Raw genomic sequence first — 14,841 nt, forward strand, 5'->3', positions numbered from 1 at the left:
ATCAGGAAAAAGCCTACATTCTCTTGTTGGAGATTAATCTAGAACACTGGGCATCAAAACGAAACAGTAACGTAAAGAGGCTTCATATGTCCACAAATTGTAAAGAAGGCACAAATGCTCTAATACATCGAAGAGCTGAGAATGAATGGCGTGGTCTTGGGAGAGAAAGACACAGTCCACTGACCCTTCCGGTATTCGCCGAGAAAATTCAGTAGCAAAGTAAGGTCTATAATTGATATATGTTTTCTCCTTGGTCTGCGTCTAAATCCAGAAGCAGTTAACGGACCTTCAGAGTTCCTGGTCAATAGTAACGACCTCCTGGTATGGTAACCTGGGTTTACTGAATCCAAACGGTCCAAGTGAGCATACTACTTGACTACTTGACCCAGAGGTACCCTGCAACTACAGGCCAATCTCGCTCCTTCCAGCACTGACCAAGATCTTGGAGAAACACGTGCACAACGTGCTTTCCAACTTCCTGGAGTCCAATGATTTACTTCATGAATCCCAATCGGGCTTTCGCTCCAACTTAAGCACCGAGACGGCGCTCTTGGAAGTCTCAGAGATCGTAAAAGAGGTGCTGGACATGGGAGGCAGGGTGATGTTAGTTATGTTAGACCTGTCGGCGGCGTTTGACACCGTCCCCCATGAGGATCTCCTCACCAGGCTCCGTGACATCGGGCTAGGGGGGACGGTGCTCAATTGGTTTTCTTCCTTTCTGGCCAACCGCCGCCAGACGGTCTGGGTCCCACCCTGACCGGCCGAGATGCCGCCATTGGGAGTCGGAGTGCCTCAGGGCTCCATTTTGAGCCCCACTCTATTTAACATCCTTATGACCCCTCTGGCGACATTGGCGGAGTCCTATGGGGCCCGGATCGTCTCTTATGCTGACGACACTCAGCTCCTTTTTACCTGTCGTAAGAGCGAAGAGTTCGATGGAGAAAGGATCCGTGAGTGCCTTGGGGCTGTTTTTAGCTGGTTTTCACATAACAGCCTCAAGTGCAACTCGGACAAATCCGAAATACTATTCTTCGGATGCCCATCAGAACCAGATTGGCAAGGATGGTGGCCAGCCGACATGTTCCCTCCCACACAGTCCTCTAAGTGGGCCAAGAACCTGGGAGTTAAAATTGACAACGAGCTTTCGCTCAAATCCCAGGTTTCCACTCTTACGGGAACATGTTTTGGGATTCTCAGAATGTTGCGCAAGTTTTTTCCCCTTCTTTCGGAGCAACATCGGAGGATCACTGTTCAGGCCCTTATAGGGTCCAGATTGGACTATGCCAATGTCCTATATCTGGGCCTGCCTGAATATCTCCTCCAACGTCTGCAGGTCACCCAGAACGCTGCTGCGCGTGCCATTTTTGGCCTTCATCGCCGCACTAGCGCCTCTAATCTCCTTGCATCCCTCCACTGGCTTCCGGTGCGGAAGAGGATACTGTTTAAGGCCATGACTCTTGCCCATAAGGCCTTGCATGGCAATGGCGCCAAGTATCTCCAGAGGAGGCTGGACTTCTATCGACCTGCACGTTCCCTCAGGTCAGAAGCCTTGGCTTTGGCTCGGGTACCACGCATTAAAAAGGCTCGGCTAGGCGGCCGGTCTTTTAGCCTCCTTGCTCCTCAGCTATGGAACTCGTTACCGTTGTCCCTGCGAAACACCTCAAATCTGCTTGTCTTCAGGAAAGACTTGAAAACCTGGTTGTTTGCTGGATAATTTCTCCCCTTCTTTGGGCCTCTTTCTGTTATTGTTATGTCTCTTGCTCTTTTCCATGGTCTGGAGCTCAAAGCGCCGGGACACTCCTTTGGAGTAGCCGTTGCGCTATAAAAGTCCCATTTTAACATTAACATTAACATTAACTACTGATGGCATTTTAACATGGGTGGGACTAGTATTGCCAGTAATATTTCTAAGTGTGATTTGTGCCAAGAAATACATGATTTTCATGTTTTGTTAATGTGTGTGCTGAATACAATCTTTATTTTGAGGGATAAAAGAATAGATTTCCCATGCATAAGGAGTATCGGACCTATATTATGTTAGAATGATGCATCTATAAATACCCTCTTTTGCTTAAAAAAAAAATATATATATATCTATATGCTCTTGCAGGGAAAAAAACGTTTATTCGCTCCTTGCGTATCTATTGCTAACAGAGTAGGCCGAGAACCATACAGACGTCATTTTCCAAACCTATGCTCGAACACGGGCTGTGATCACGTGTTAGTCTCCGGCAGTTGTCAAGCCCCAGTTCATCTGAATTACTGGGAGCAGCTGAACGTAGGCTGTCTACTCGACTGTCCTGAGACTCAAGGTCGCATCTGGCTTTGGGTGCGATAAGCGCATTCCTGGAGGCGCCGTGTCTATACTCCCAGCACCAAGACGAAAGGGAGTCACCCCTCCTGGCCTTCACAGTAATAATAGTTAAGCTTTGAACTAATCATGTGTGCCATATATGGTCCATCCCTGGAGCTCGAGGGCCAACTGGTGTTTTTCTTTTTACAGTGATTATATGTGTTGAACCGAAAAGTATATAACCTCATGTTTGAATACGAGCCAACAGTCTTCTCCGCGCACCTGATGGGTGAGGGTTGGAGAGGCTCCTCTATAGAGTATTTTGCTTAATAAATGATTGAATTATTCTTCACTGCCAACCGATTGATTATTGGGTCATGAGATTGGGGCTATTGGTAGGTATAGCCTTTTATGTTATTTTTGTAGTACTTCAATTTATAACACCAGGTTTGGTCTCTTTTGTGACACTCAGTGTATTTGTTGTGTGAGAGTGCTGTGCCAATGCTTTGCACATTACCACTGTGACAAGCCTGACCGCCCATTGCCTATCTACCGAAGGGTGAGCGCAGGTGATACGGTGAGTGTAATCACCAAACCCTGACAGGAGTGGTAGGTTCTGCCTGGCTTGAGCACCACCTAAGCCAACCAGAAAGTGCCAGTTCAAACATTTGGTGGCAGCGGTGGGATAGGACTTGTATTTGGACAGCATTGCACAGTAGTTAGCTATGTCCACGATTTCACATAGGCAAAGAGTTCCTTTGGTTCCTAAGGTGTCTTTAAAAGGGACAGAGGGATAGCTGGGGAGTGGTGATTTTTTTGAGTTCCTCATAGACCTCTATTTCTGCCTCCACTCAGTTGCTAAGATGTCCGTGGGCCTGCCTGAGATAGAGTTTGAGCGGGCTGATCTGGAAATCTTTATGGTGGCACAGGTCAAGGAGGTCTGGCAGGCAAAGGGGGTGGTATGCAAGGAAAGAACCAAGAAGGTAGAGCTACAGTAAGCCTTGCTAGCCTTGGCAGAGACCCTCTCTGGGTGAGTGGTGAATGGGGGTGAGACCCTGACTGGAGGGAGGAGTCAGAGCAGGACCAGAGGGGTCCTGACGAACAGCTTGTAGAAGTAATGTAATGTAATGTAATGTATGTGTCTTGTAAAGTGCACTGCTGCCCTGAGGCGTCGTGGTGCTGTAGACCGCTGGGGAACCCGTCCTGGCTTTCCCTGTGAGATGGTCCCTTCTGGGTATCTCCAAGGTGAAACCAGGCATCCCCGGCGAATGTGGGGGGCCGTTGTAGAGATGAGGCAAGCTAATGCCCAGAGTTGCCGAGTGTGATCCCTGGTTAGAGTAGGCACCGAGGTGAGAATTATCGAGTCCGCTGACCCTGGTCCACGACCCTGCCGCGTCGGGAATTGAACCCTGGTCCCGGGCCGTTCTCTGCTTCCGGGTCTGCCGCCTCTAACCAGTGAGCCACACCACTCCACACCGGAGGACCCTCTTCTCCCAGACCTGGGGGGCCACTCTAGAACCGGCAGCAGTATATCTTCAAGGAGGCTGACCTCCGAACAGATGGAGGATAAGAGGGAAGAAATGAAGTTAAAGTTAGAGCTTTCCAGGACTGCCAAGGAGCAAGACCAAGCCCTTTCTGAATTAGAAAAGGATCAAGTTGTGGCCAAACTGGGCAAAGAGCAAGCTCTGGCTGAAAAGATACTAGCCATGGAAGAGAAAATGATGGCCCGTGAGCTTAGCCTCAGAGAGTTGGACCTTAGAGGCCTAAAAATTGGGTCCAACAACAGTAACGGTGGCAGCACCCCTGCAGTGTCTAATAGTGAAAAAGGGTTGCATCCCAAACGATATGGTACAGGATTACCAGGTGGGGATGAAGTCGACATATGGTTGTCAGCCGATGAGGTGGCTTTGAAGACACAGGGTCCCCGAAGAGAGGTCGGGAGGTAGTTTATAGTGGTACATGCCCCCCGTAGGGAGGGACAACCTACTTACACTGGAATTTGAATTTGAATTTAAAAGTATTTATTGAGCGCTCGTACACCAGGCGGTTTCATGGCGCTGTTGAGGAGAGTGAGTCCTAAGAGGAAGGGTGTCGTTTTAGATTTTATGAGCCTGTGCGAACAAATAGGTTTTCAGTGTGCTGCGGAACTCCAGGTAGGATGATGTTGATCTCAATCGGAAAGGTAGAGAATTCCAAAATTGTGGAGCAAGGACGGAGAACGTTGTGCCTCCCGTTCTGCTCTTCTTGAGCCTGGGCACCACCAGGAGGGATTGAGAGGAAGACCTCAGTTGTCTGCTGGGGGTATAGGGTCTGATTTTGGAGGTGATGAAAGATAGGGCTGTTCCCGCGAGAGCCTGGAACGTGATGCAACCCATCTTAAAAAGGGCCCTTTCTCTGATAGGGAGCCAGTGGAGGGATCTAAGAAGGGGAGAAGTGTGGTGAGATTTAGGTAAACCATAGAGCAGGCGGGCAGCATGGTTCTGAACCAGTTGGAGCCGCCGAATGGCGTATGATGGGGCCCCAGTGTACAGGACATTCCCGTAATCTAACCGGGAGAGGACCATGGCCATCAGGATCAGTTTAAGGGCTGAGAAAGAAAAAAACGTGAAATTTTTCGAATGGTGCGTAAGGTGAAGAAACAAGAGGAAACCACCGTGCTGATCTGGGAGTGTAGGGTGAGTTGTTGATTGAGGGTGATCCCCAATGTCTTGACAGAGGGAGAGGGAGAGGGGGGGAACTAAAGGAGGGGGGCCAGAAACTGGGGGACCAGAGGTTGAGTTTACTGCCAGTGAGGAGAAGCTCAGTCTTGTCAGGGTTTAGCTTAAGATGGTTAAAGCTCATCCAATCCCTGACAAAGACCCTCACCGACTGGAAGTTGTTGATAGAGTCAGGGGAGTCGGAAAGGTTGAAAATGAGCTGGAGGTCATCGGCGTAATTAAACACCGTGACCTCCATCCTTTGTAGGGCAAAAATAAGCGGAAAAATATATAAATTAAAGAGAAGGGGGGGGGAGAGAAGATCCCTGCGGGACGCCGCATTGCACTTTGTGGGCCTCGGAGGAGAAGTTCGCCAGATGGACTGCCTGTGACCGGTCGCTCAAAAATGAGCTGATCCAGGCAAGGGCAGGACCTCCAATGCCAGCCGCCTCGACACGGGAAAGAAGGATGGTGTGGTCCACCGTGTCGAAGGCGGCCGATAGGTCAAGGAGAACCAGTGCCTGTGGATGGTTGGCGTCTTGTCCCTCTCTGAGTGTGTCTAAAACAGAGACCACCACTTTCTCGGTGGAGTGGAGGGGGCGAAACCCTGCTTGGCGTGGAGAGAGATAGCCGCTGTCCTCGATAAAAGAACTTAAGATTTTGGTAACGTGTCGTTCGAGAACTTTGGCCAGGTAGGGGAGGAGAGAAATCGGCCGATAGTTTACCAGCGCTGTTGGGTCTGCGCCTGTTTTTTTCAGGATTGGAATGATGGTGGCTGATTTGTGACTGGAAGGAACGGTGCCTGACTTAAGGGTCTCATTGAGAAAGGTGAGGGGGGGGAGAGGGCCGGTGAGGAAGATATCTCGTAAGATGTGGGCCGGACAGATGTCGGAAGGAGATCCAGATTTGACGCAGGGGAGTAAGAAGAGGAGGATGTCTTTAGACAGCGGGGTTATAAGGTCGAGGTGGGAGGTGTTCGGAGGGGGGTCAGGGTTTAAGAAGGCTGGGGAGGGAGGAGGAATGTTGGCCTTAATGTCTACGATTTTGTTGATAAAAAAGTTGTTCAGTGAGTCGCACAGGGGTGGGAGGGTACTGGCTTGGGTGTGGTCCGGTCTGAAGAGGCCAATTCGAAAACTGTGGCAAAGATTTCTCTAGGTTTGTTCTCTGCCCGGAGGATTTTATTCGAGAAGTAGCAGGTTTTGGCATCTAAGATGGCTTTCTTGCACTCAGCCTGGATAGAGGAGTACAGTAATTTGGTAGCAGTGCAGTACGTGTGTCTCCACGCCCGTTCTGCACGGCGGGTGGCCAGTTTTTTCTCCTTGAGTTCTGGGGTGAACCATTTGTTGACGTCGTGAGCCCGTCTTACTCTAATGCGTCTTAGGGGTGCCACCTGATCGCAGGCGTTAGATAGCCATTTATTAAGGGTTTCTGCCTGAAGCGGGATGGGCTGGTTCTCTGTGGTTGGACTAGAGGCTAATAGGGAGGAGCAGAGTAGTGGGATATGTACTTTGCCCCAGTTGCGGGCCCAGGTGTGGGAGACCTACATAACCACCTTGCCATGAAGACAGTGTTGGTCAATAAGTTTGGACTGACCCTGGAGAACTACTGCCGGAGGTTCAAGGCCAGCGACAAACTAACCACACAAAACCGAGTAGACTTCTTAGATTACTCGGGTAAGGCACTGGAGGGTTGGGTGTTGGGCAGTAAGGCCATTGATTATGAGGGATTGTACAACTTAGTCTTGAGGGAGCACCTCCTCGAGACCTGTTTTACCAAACTGCGACAATACCTAGTAGACAGTGAGCTGGTTGATTGTCCGAAGCTTGTTGAGGACGCAGAGCTCTGGGCCAGCACCAGAGTGTCCAACAAGATAACTGGGGGGAATCCCTAAAAGGGGGCCAGAGTCCCTACCAAAAGAGGAAGGGAATTATTGAAAAAAGGATTCATCTGTCAGCCCCTAAAAGAATTCACAGGGGACAGGGTCTAGCTCGAATTCTCAATCCGGTCCCCAGAAGAAAGCGTACCTGGATAAGAGTCCATGGCCGACGACTTCTAAGTGCTATGAGTGTTACGGGTACGGACATTACAGAGTAGATCCTAAGGCCCAGATGTAGGTAAATATATTTTACCGACTCATAAATACCGAATTTTACCGATTCGGTACTTATGAATCGGTAAAATATAAGGAGGGAGATGTAGGTAAATCCAGATGTGGATTTACCGAATCTGTAAAAGTCGGTATACTGGTAATGCCCATTCATTCCTATGATTCAAAAAAGGGGGTGGTGATGAACAGAGTGTCTGAATTAAGCTGACCACTCTTACCCAGTCCAAAATCTCAGATGTGAGTCCCTTGCTCATTGCACCATCAGGATTCAAGCAAGCCGGGCCGACGACGGCTGAAATGCCAGAAACCGGTCCCCGGAAGCTTGTTTCCTTCCCAGTATAAGAATTGGCTTGGTAGTTTGGTTTGCCCTGTTCCCATCATGCACTGGGACAGGAACAGACTAATTTGCATGTAGCCAGGTTCTGAGCTGGGATGGTGAGCTAAAAAACGGTGATGGATCAAGCCCTGATCTTTGGACTGGGTAAGAGTGGTCTGCTTAATTCAGACACTCTGTTCATCACCACCCCCCTTTTCTGAATCATTCATTCCTATGGGCTTTGAAGCACATAGGAATGAATGGGCATTACCGGTCGGTATTTACCGAATCGGTAAATACCGAATTTCACACCCTCAGGCCCCCCCAAAAGAGGCTTGGGTGCCATGTGGCAGGCATACCTGCCCTAAGGGCAGGTCTGCCTGTCATATGGCACAGGTGTGCATGCACACATGTGCATGCACACCGGAATTGGTATTTTACCATCAAATTGAATTTGATGGTAAAATACCGATTCGGTAAGGCTTGTGGGACTCAGAAGAGTCCCACCTACATATCAATTTTACCGAATCGGTAAAAATACCGATTCGGTATTTTACAGAATCGGCAAATTTACCGATCGGTAAATTTACCGATTCTGTAAAATAAGGGCCCTACATACCATTTCTCAAATACCAGTCGGTAACGGCCGAAAATACCGATTTTCGGCCGTTACCGACCGACCTACATCTGGCCCTAAGTGTCCAAAGAGAGCGCCCCGCCCACTGTAGGAAAGGCTCTGGGGATGGCAAGCATAGTAATTGAGGAGGTGGTAGAGGCTCTGAGGATTACAGGGGCCAGCATGACTGTGGTAAGGAGTCAGCTGGTCTCCCCAGAGCGCGTAATTCCCCAAGACATCCAGCAGGTAGTTGTGGCTGACAACAGAGAGGGTTGTTTTCGAGTGGCCCAGGTGCCATTTGGATGGAGGGGAGTTTCTGGCCTGTTGAAGGTCACCCTGAGTCCCGCCATGCCAGTGGCTTGTCTGTTGGGTAATGACCTGGAGCACCCTATCTGGAGGGAAGTGGAGCTCTGGGCACATGTGGAGATTTTGGGTTTACCCGACTGGATCTGTGCCACCAATCGGCCCATGGCTGCCCGAGAAGGGAGTCAGAAGCGGCTGGAGTCTGTAACAATGGCCCAGCCCCTGCTAAGAGGGGGAGAGGATGAGGACGGGGGAAACACTGCCTCGGAATGTACCTCCGGTGAGATGGATGGGGAACTGGCCAAGGCCACCCCAGAGTCCACTGAAGCGGGCATTACTCCTCCTGGTGCCCTGCCTGAGCTTCCCGATTGACAAGTGGAAGGAGACCCCACAGGGGAGGAGTTCTGTAGGGCACAGAGAGAGTGCCCCAGCCTTGAGGGAACCCCTGTCTCTACAAGGGCCCCCTTCAGTATAGGTGCCATCTTCAGAGCCAGGGTCCTGTACACTTGTGTTTCACCCCTCCCTGGCACCCCTGAGTCTACAAGGGCCCTTCAGTAAAGGTGCCATCTTCAGGGCCGGGGTCCTGTACTCTTGTGTTTCACCCCTCCCTGGCACCCCTGAGTCTACAAGGGCCCCCTTCAGTAAAGGAGCCATCTTCAGAGCCAGGCTCCTGTACTCTTGTGTTCACCTCTCCCTGGCACCCCTGAGTCTACAAGGGCCCCCTTCAGTAAAGGTGCCATCTTCAGGACCAGGGTCCTATACTCTTGTGTTTCACCCCTCCCTGGCACCCCTGAGTCTACAGGACCCCCTTCAGTAAAGGTGCCATCTTCAGAGCCGGGGTCCTGTACTCTTGTGTTTCACCCCTCCCTGGCACCCCTGAGTCTACAGGGGCCCCTTTCAGTAAAGGTGCCATCTTCAGGGCCGGGGTCCTGTATTCTTGTGTTTCACCCGTCCCTGGCACCCCTGAGTCTACAGGGGCCCCTTTCAGTAAAGGTGCCATCTTCAGGGCCGGGGTCCTGTATTCTTGTGTTTCACCCCTCCCTGGCACCCCTGAGTCTACAAGGGCCCTTCAGTAAAGGTGCCATCTTCAGGGCCGGGGTCCTGTACTCTTGTGTTTCACCCCTCCCTGGCACCCCTGAGTCTACAGGGGCCCTTCAGTAAAGGTGCCATCTTCAGAGCCAGGGTCCTGTACTCTTGTGTTTCACCCCTCCCTGGCACCCCTGAGTCTACAAGGGCCCTTCAGTAAAGGTGCCATCTTCAGAGCCAGGGTCCTGTACTCTTGTGATTCACCCCTCCCTGGCACCCCTGAGTCTACAAGGGCCCTTCAGTAAAGGTGCCATCTTCAGAGCCAGGGTCCTGTACTCTTGTGTTTCACCCCTCCCTGGCACCCCTGAGTCTACAGGGGCCCTTCAGTAAAGGTGCCATCTTCAGAGCCAGGGTCCTGTACTCTTGTGTTTCACCCGTCCCTGGCACCCCTGAGTCTACAAGGGCCCTTCAGTAAAGGTGCCATCTTCAGAGCCAGGGTTCTGTACCCTTGTGTTTCACCCGTCCCTGGCACCCCTGAGTCTACAGGGGCCCTTCAGTAAAGGTGCCATCTTCAGAGCCAGGGTCCTGTACTCTTGTGTTTCACCCGTCCCTGGCACCCCTGAGTCTACAAGGGCCCTTCAGTAAAGGTGCCATCTTCAGAGCCAGGGTCCTGTATTCTTGTGTTTCATCCTTCCCTGGCACCCCTGAGTCTACAAGGGCCCTCTCCAGTAAATGTGCCATCTTCAGAGCCAGGGTCCTGTATTCTTGTGTTTCACCCCTCCCTGGCACCCCTGAGTCTACAAGGGCCCTTCAGTAAAGGTGCCATCTTCAGAGCCAGGGTCCTGTATTCTTGTGTTTCACCTCTCCCTGGCACCCCTGAGTCTACAGGGGCCCTTCAGTAAAGGTGCCATCTTCAGGGCCAGGGTCCTGTACTCTTGTGTTTCACCCCTCCCTGGCACCCCTGAGTCTACAAGGGCCCTTCAGTAAAGGTGCCATCTTCAGAGCCAGGGTCCTGTACTCTTGTGTTTCACCCCTCCCTGGCACCCCTGAGTCTACAAGGGCCCTTCAGTAAAGGTGCCATCTTCAGAGCCAGGGTCCTGTACTCTTGTGTTTCACCCCTCCCTGGCACCCCCGAGTCTACAGGGGCCCTTCAGTAAAGGTGCCATCTTCAGAGCCAGGGTCCTGTACTCTTGTGTTTCACCCCTCCCTGGCACCCCTGAGTCTACAGGGGCCCTTCAGTAAAGGTGCCATCTTCAGAGCCAGGGTCCTGTATTCTTGTGTTTCACCTCTGCCTGGCACCCCTGAGTCTACAAGGGCCCCTCTCCAGTAAAGGTGCCATCTTCAGAGCCAGGGTCCTGTACCCTTGTGTTTCACCCCTCCCTGGCACCCCTAAGTCTACAAGGGCCCCCTTCAGTAAAGGTGCCATCTTCAGGGCCGGGGTCCTGTACTCTTGTGTTTCACCCGTCCCTGGCACCCCTGAGTCTACAGGGGCCCCCTTCAGTAAAGGTGCCATCTTCAGGGCCGGGGTCCTGTACTCTTGTGTTTCACCCGTCCCTGGCACCCCTGAGTCTACAGGGGCCCCCTTCAGTAAAGGTGCCATCTTCAGGGCCAGGGTCCTGTATTCTTGTGTTTCACCCCTCCCTGGCACCCCTGAGTCTACAAGGGCCCTTCAGTAAAGGTGCCATCTTCAGGACCAGGGTCCTGTATTCTTGTGTTTCACCCCTCCCTGGCACCCCTGAGTCTACAAGGGCCCTTCAGTAAAGGTGCCATCTTCAGGGCCAGGGTCCTGTATTCTTGTGTTTCACCCCTCCCTGGCACCCCTGAGTGTACAAGGGCCCCCTTCAGTAAAGGTGCCATCTTCAGGGCCGGGGTCCTGTATTCTTGTGTTTCACCCCTCCCTGGCACCCCTGAGTCTACAAGGGCCCCTCTCCAGTAAAGGTGCCATCTTCAGAGCCAGGGTCCTGTATTCTTGTGTTTCACCCGTCCCTGGCACCCCTGAGTCTACAAGGGCCCCCTTCAGTAAAGGTGCCATCTTCAGGGCCGGGTCCTGTACTCTTGTGTTTCACCTCTCCCTGGCACCCCTGAGTCTACAAGGGCCCCCTTCAGTAAAGGTGCCATCTTCAGAGCCAGGGTCCTGTACCCTTGTGTTTCACCCCTCCCTGGCACCCCTGAGTCTACAGGGGCCCCCTTCAGTAAAGGTGCCATCTTCAGGGCCAGGGTCCTGTACTCTTGTGTTTCACCCCTCCCTGGCACCCCTGAGTCTACAAGGGCCCCCTTCAGTAAAGGTGCCATCTTCAGAGCCAGGGTCCTGTACTCTTGTGTTTCACCCCTCCCTGGCACCCCTGAGTCTACAAGGGCCCCCTTCAGTAAAGGTGCCATCTTCAGAGCCATGGTCCTGTACTCTTGTGTTTCACCCCTCCCTGGCACCCCTGAATCTACAGGGGCCCCCTTCAGTAAAGGTGCCATCTTCAGGGCCAGGGTCCTGTACTCTTGTGTTTCACCCCTCCCTGGCACCTCTGACTCTACAAGGGCCCTTCAGTAAAGGTGCCATCTTCAGAGCCAGGGTCCTGTACTCTTGTGTTTCACCCCTCCCTGGCACCCCTGAGTCTACAAGGGCCCTTCAGTAAAGGTGCCATCTTCAGAGCCAGGGTCCTGTACTCTTGTGTTTCACCCCTCCCTGGCACCCCTGAGTCTACAGGGGCCCCCTTCAGTAAAGGTGCCATCTTCAGAGCCAGGGTCCTGTACTCTTGTGTTTCACCTCTCCCTGGCACCCCTGACTCTACAGGGGCCCCCTTCAGTAAAGGTGCCATCTTCAGGGCCAGGGTCCTGTACTCTTGTGTTTCACCCCTCCCTGGCACCCCTGAGTCTACAAGGGCCCCCTACAGTAAAGGTGCCATCTTCAGGGCCAGGGTCCTGTACTCTTGTGTTTCACCCCTCCCTGGCACCCCTGAGTCTACAGGACCCCCTTCAGTAAAGGTGCCATCTTCAGAGCCGGGGTCCTGTACTCTTGTGTTTCACCCCTCCCTGGCACCCCTGAGTCTACAGGGGCCCCTTTCAGTAAAGGTGCCATCTTCAGGGCCGGGGTCCTGTATTCTTGTGTTTCACCCGTCCCTGGCACCCCTGAGTCTACAGGGGCCCCTTTCAGTAAAGGTGCCATCTTCAGGGCCGGGGTCCTGTATTCTTGTGTTTCACCCCTCCCTGGCACCCCTGAGTCTACAAGGGCCCCCTTCAGTAAAGGTGCCATCTTCAGAGCCGGGGTCCTGTACTCTTGTGTTTCACCCCTCCCTGGCACCCCTGAGTCTACAAGGGCCCTTGAGTAAAGGTGCCATCTTCAGAGCCAGGGTCCTGTACTCTTGTGTTTCACCCCTCCCTGGCACCCCTGAGTCTACAAGGGCCCTTCAGTAAAGGTGCCATCTTCAGGGCCGGGGTCCTGTACTCTTGTGTTTCACCCCTCCCTGGCACCCCTGAGTCTACAGGGGCCCTTCAGTAAAGGTGCCATCTTCAGAGCCAGGGTCCTGTACTCTTGTGCTTCACCCCTCCCTGGCACCCCTGAGTCTACAAGGGCCCTTCAGTAAAGGTGCCATCTTCAGAGCCAGGGTCCTGTACTCTTGTGTTTCACCCCTCCCTGGCACCCCTGAGTCTACAAGGGCCCTTCAGTAAAGGTGCCATCTTCAGAGCCAGGGTCCTGTACTCTTGTGTTTCACCCCTCCCTGGCACCCCTGAGTCTACAGGGGCCCTTCAGTAAAGGTGCCATCTTCAGAGCCAGGGTCCTGTACTCTTGTGTTTCACCCGTCCCTGGCACCCCTGAGTCTACAAGGGCCCTTCAGTAAAGGTGCCATCTTCAGAGCCAGGGTCCTGTACCCTTGTGTTTCACCCATCCCTGGCACCCCTGAGTCTACAGGGGCCCTTCAGTAAAGGTGCCATCTTCAGAGCCAGGGTCCTGTACTCTTGTGTTTCACCCGTCCCTGGCACCCCTGAGTCTACAAGGGCCCTTCAGTAAAGGTGCCATCTTCAGAGCCAGGGTCCTGTATTCTTGTGTTTCATCCTTCCCTGGCACCCCTGAGTCTACAAGGGCCCTCTCCAGTAAATGTGCCATCTTCAGAGCCAGGGTCCTGTATTCTTGTGTTTCACCCCTCCCTGGCACCCCTGAGTCTACAAGGGCCCTTCAGTAAAGGTGCCATCTTCAGAGCCAGGGTCCTGTACTCTTGTGTTTCACCCCTCCCTGGCACCCCTGAGTCTACAGGGGCCCTTCAGTAAAGGTGCCATCTTCAGAGCCGGGGTCCTGTACTCTTGTGTTTCACCCCTCCCTGGCACCCCTGAGTCTACAAGGGCCCTTCAGTAAAGGTGCCATCTTCAGGGCCAGGGTCCTGTACTCTTGTGTTTCACCCCTCCCTGGCACCCCTGAGTCTACAAGGGCCCCCTTCAGTAAAGGTGCCATCTTCAGAGCCAGGGTCCTGTACTCTTGTGTTTCACCCCTCCCTGGCACCCCTGAGTCTACAAGGGCCCTTCAGTAAAGGTGCCATCTTCAGGGCCAGGGTCCTGTACTCTTGTGTTTCACCCCTCCCTGGCACCCCTGAGTCTACAGGGGCCCCCTTCAGTAAAGGAGCCATCTTCAGAGCCAGGGTCCTGTACTCTTGTGTTTCACCTCTCCCTGGCACCCCTGAGTCTACAAGGGCCCTTCAGTAAAGGTGCCATCTTCAGGGCCAGGGTCCTGTACTCTTGTGTTTCACCCCTCCCTGGCACCCCTGAGTCTACAAGGGCCCTTCAGTAAAGGTGCCATCTTCAGAGCCAGGGTCCTGTACTCTTGTGTTTCACCCCTCCCTGGCACCCCTGAGTCTACAAGGGCCCTTCAGTAAAGGTGCCATCTTCAGGGCCGGGTTCCTGTATTCTTGTGTTTCACCCGTCCCTGGCACCCCTGAGTCTACAAGGGCCCTTCAGTAAAGGTGCCATCTTCAGGGCCGGGGTCCTGTATTCTTGTGTTTCACCCCTCCCTGGTACCCCTGAGTCTACAAGGGCCCTTCAGTAAAGGTGCCATCTTCAGAGCCAGGGTCCTGTACTCTTGTGTTTCACCCCTCCCTGGCACCCCTGAGTCTACAAGGGCCCTTCAGTAAAGGTGCCATCTTCAAAACCAGGGTCCTGTACTCTTGTGTTTCACCCCTCCCTGGCACCCCTGAGTCTACAAGGGCCCTTCAGTAAAGGTGCCATCTTCAGAGCCAGGGTCCTGTACTCTTGTGTTTCACCTCTCCCTGGCACCCCTGAGTCTACAAGGGCCCCCTTCAGTAAAGGTGCCATCTTCAGAGCCAGGGTCCTGTACTCTTGTGTTTCACCCCTCCCTGGCACCCCTGAGTCTACAAGGGCCCCCTTCAGTAAAGGTGCCATCTTCAGAGCCAGGGTCCTGTACTCTTGTGTTTCACCCCTCCCTGGCACCCCTGAGTCTACAAGGGCCCTTCAGTAAAGGTGCCATCTTCAGGGCCAGGGTCCTGT

The sequence above is a fragment of the Lissotriton helveticus genome, chromosome 8 (genome assembly GCF_964261635.1).
Source record: "Lissotriton helveticus chromosome 8, aLisHel1.1, whole genome shotgun sequence".
In the NCBI taxonomy this organism is placed as follows: domain Eukaryota; kingdom Metazoa; phylum Chordata; class Amphibia; order Caudata; family Salamandridae; genus Lissotriton; species Lissotriton helveticus.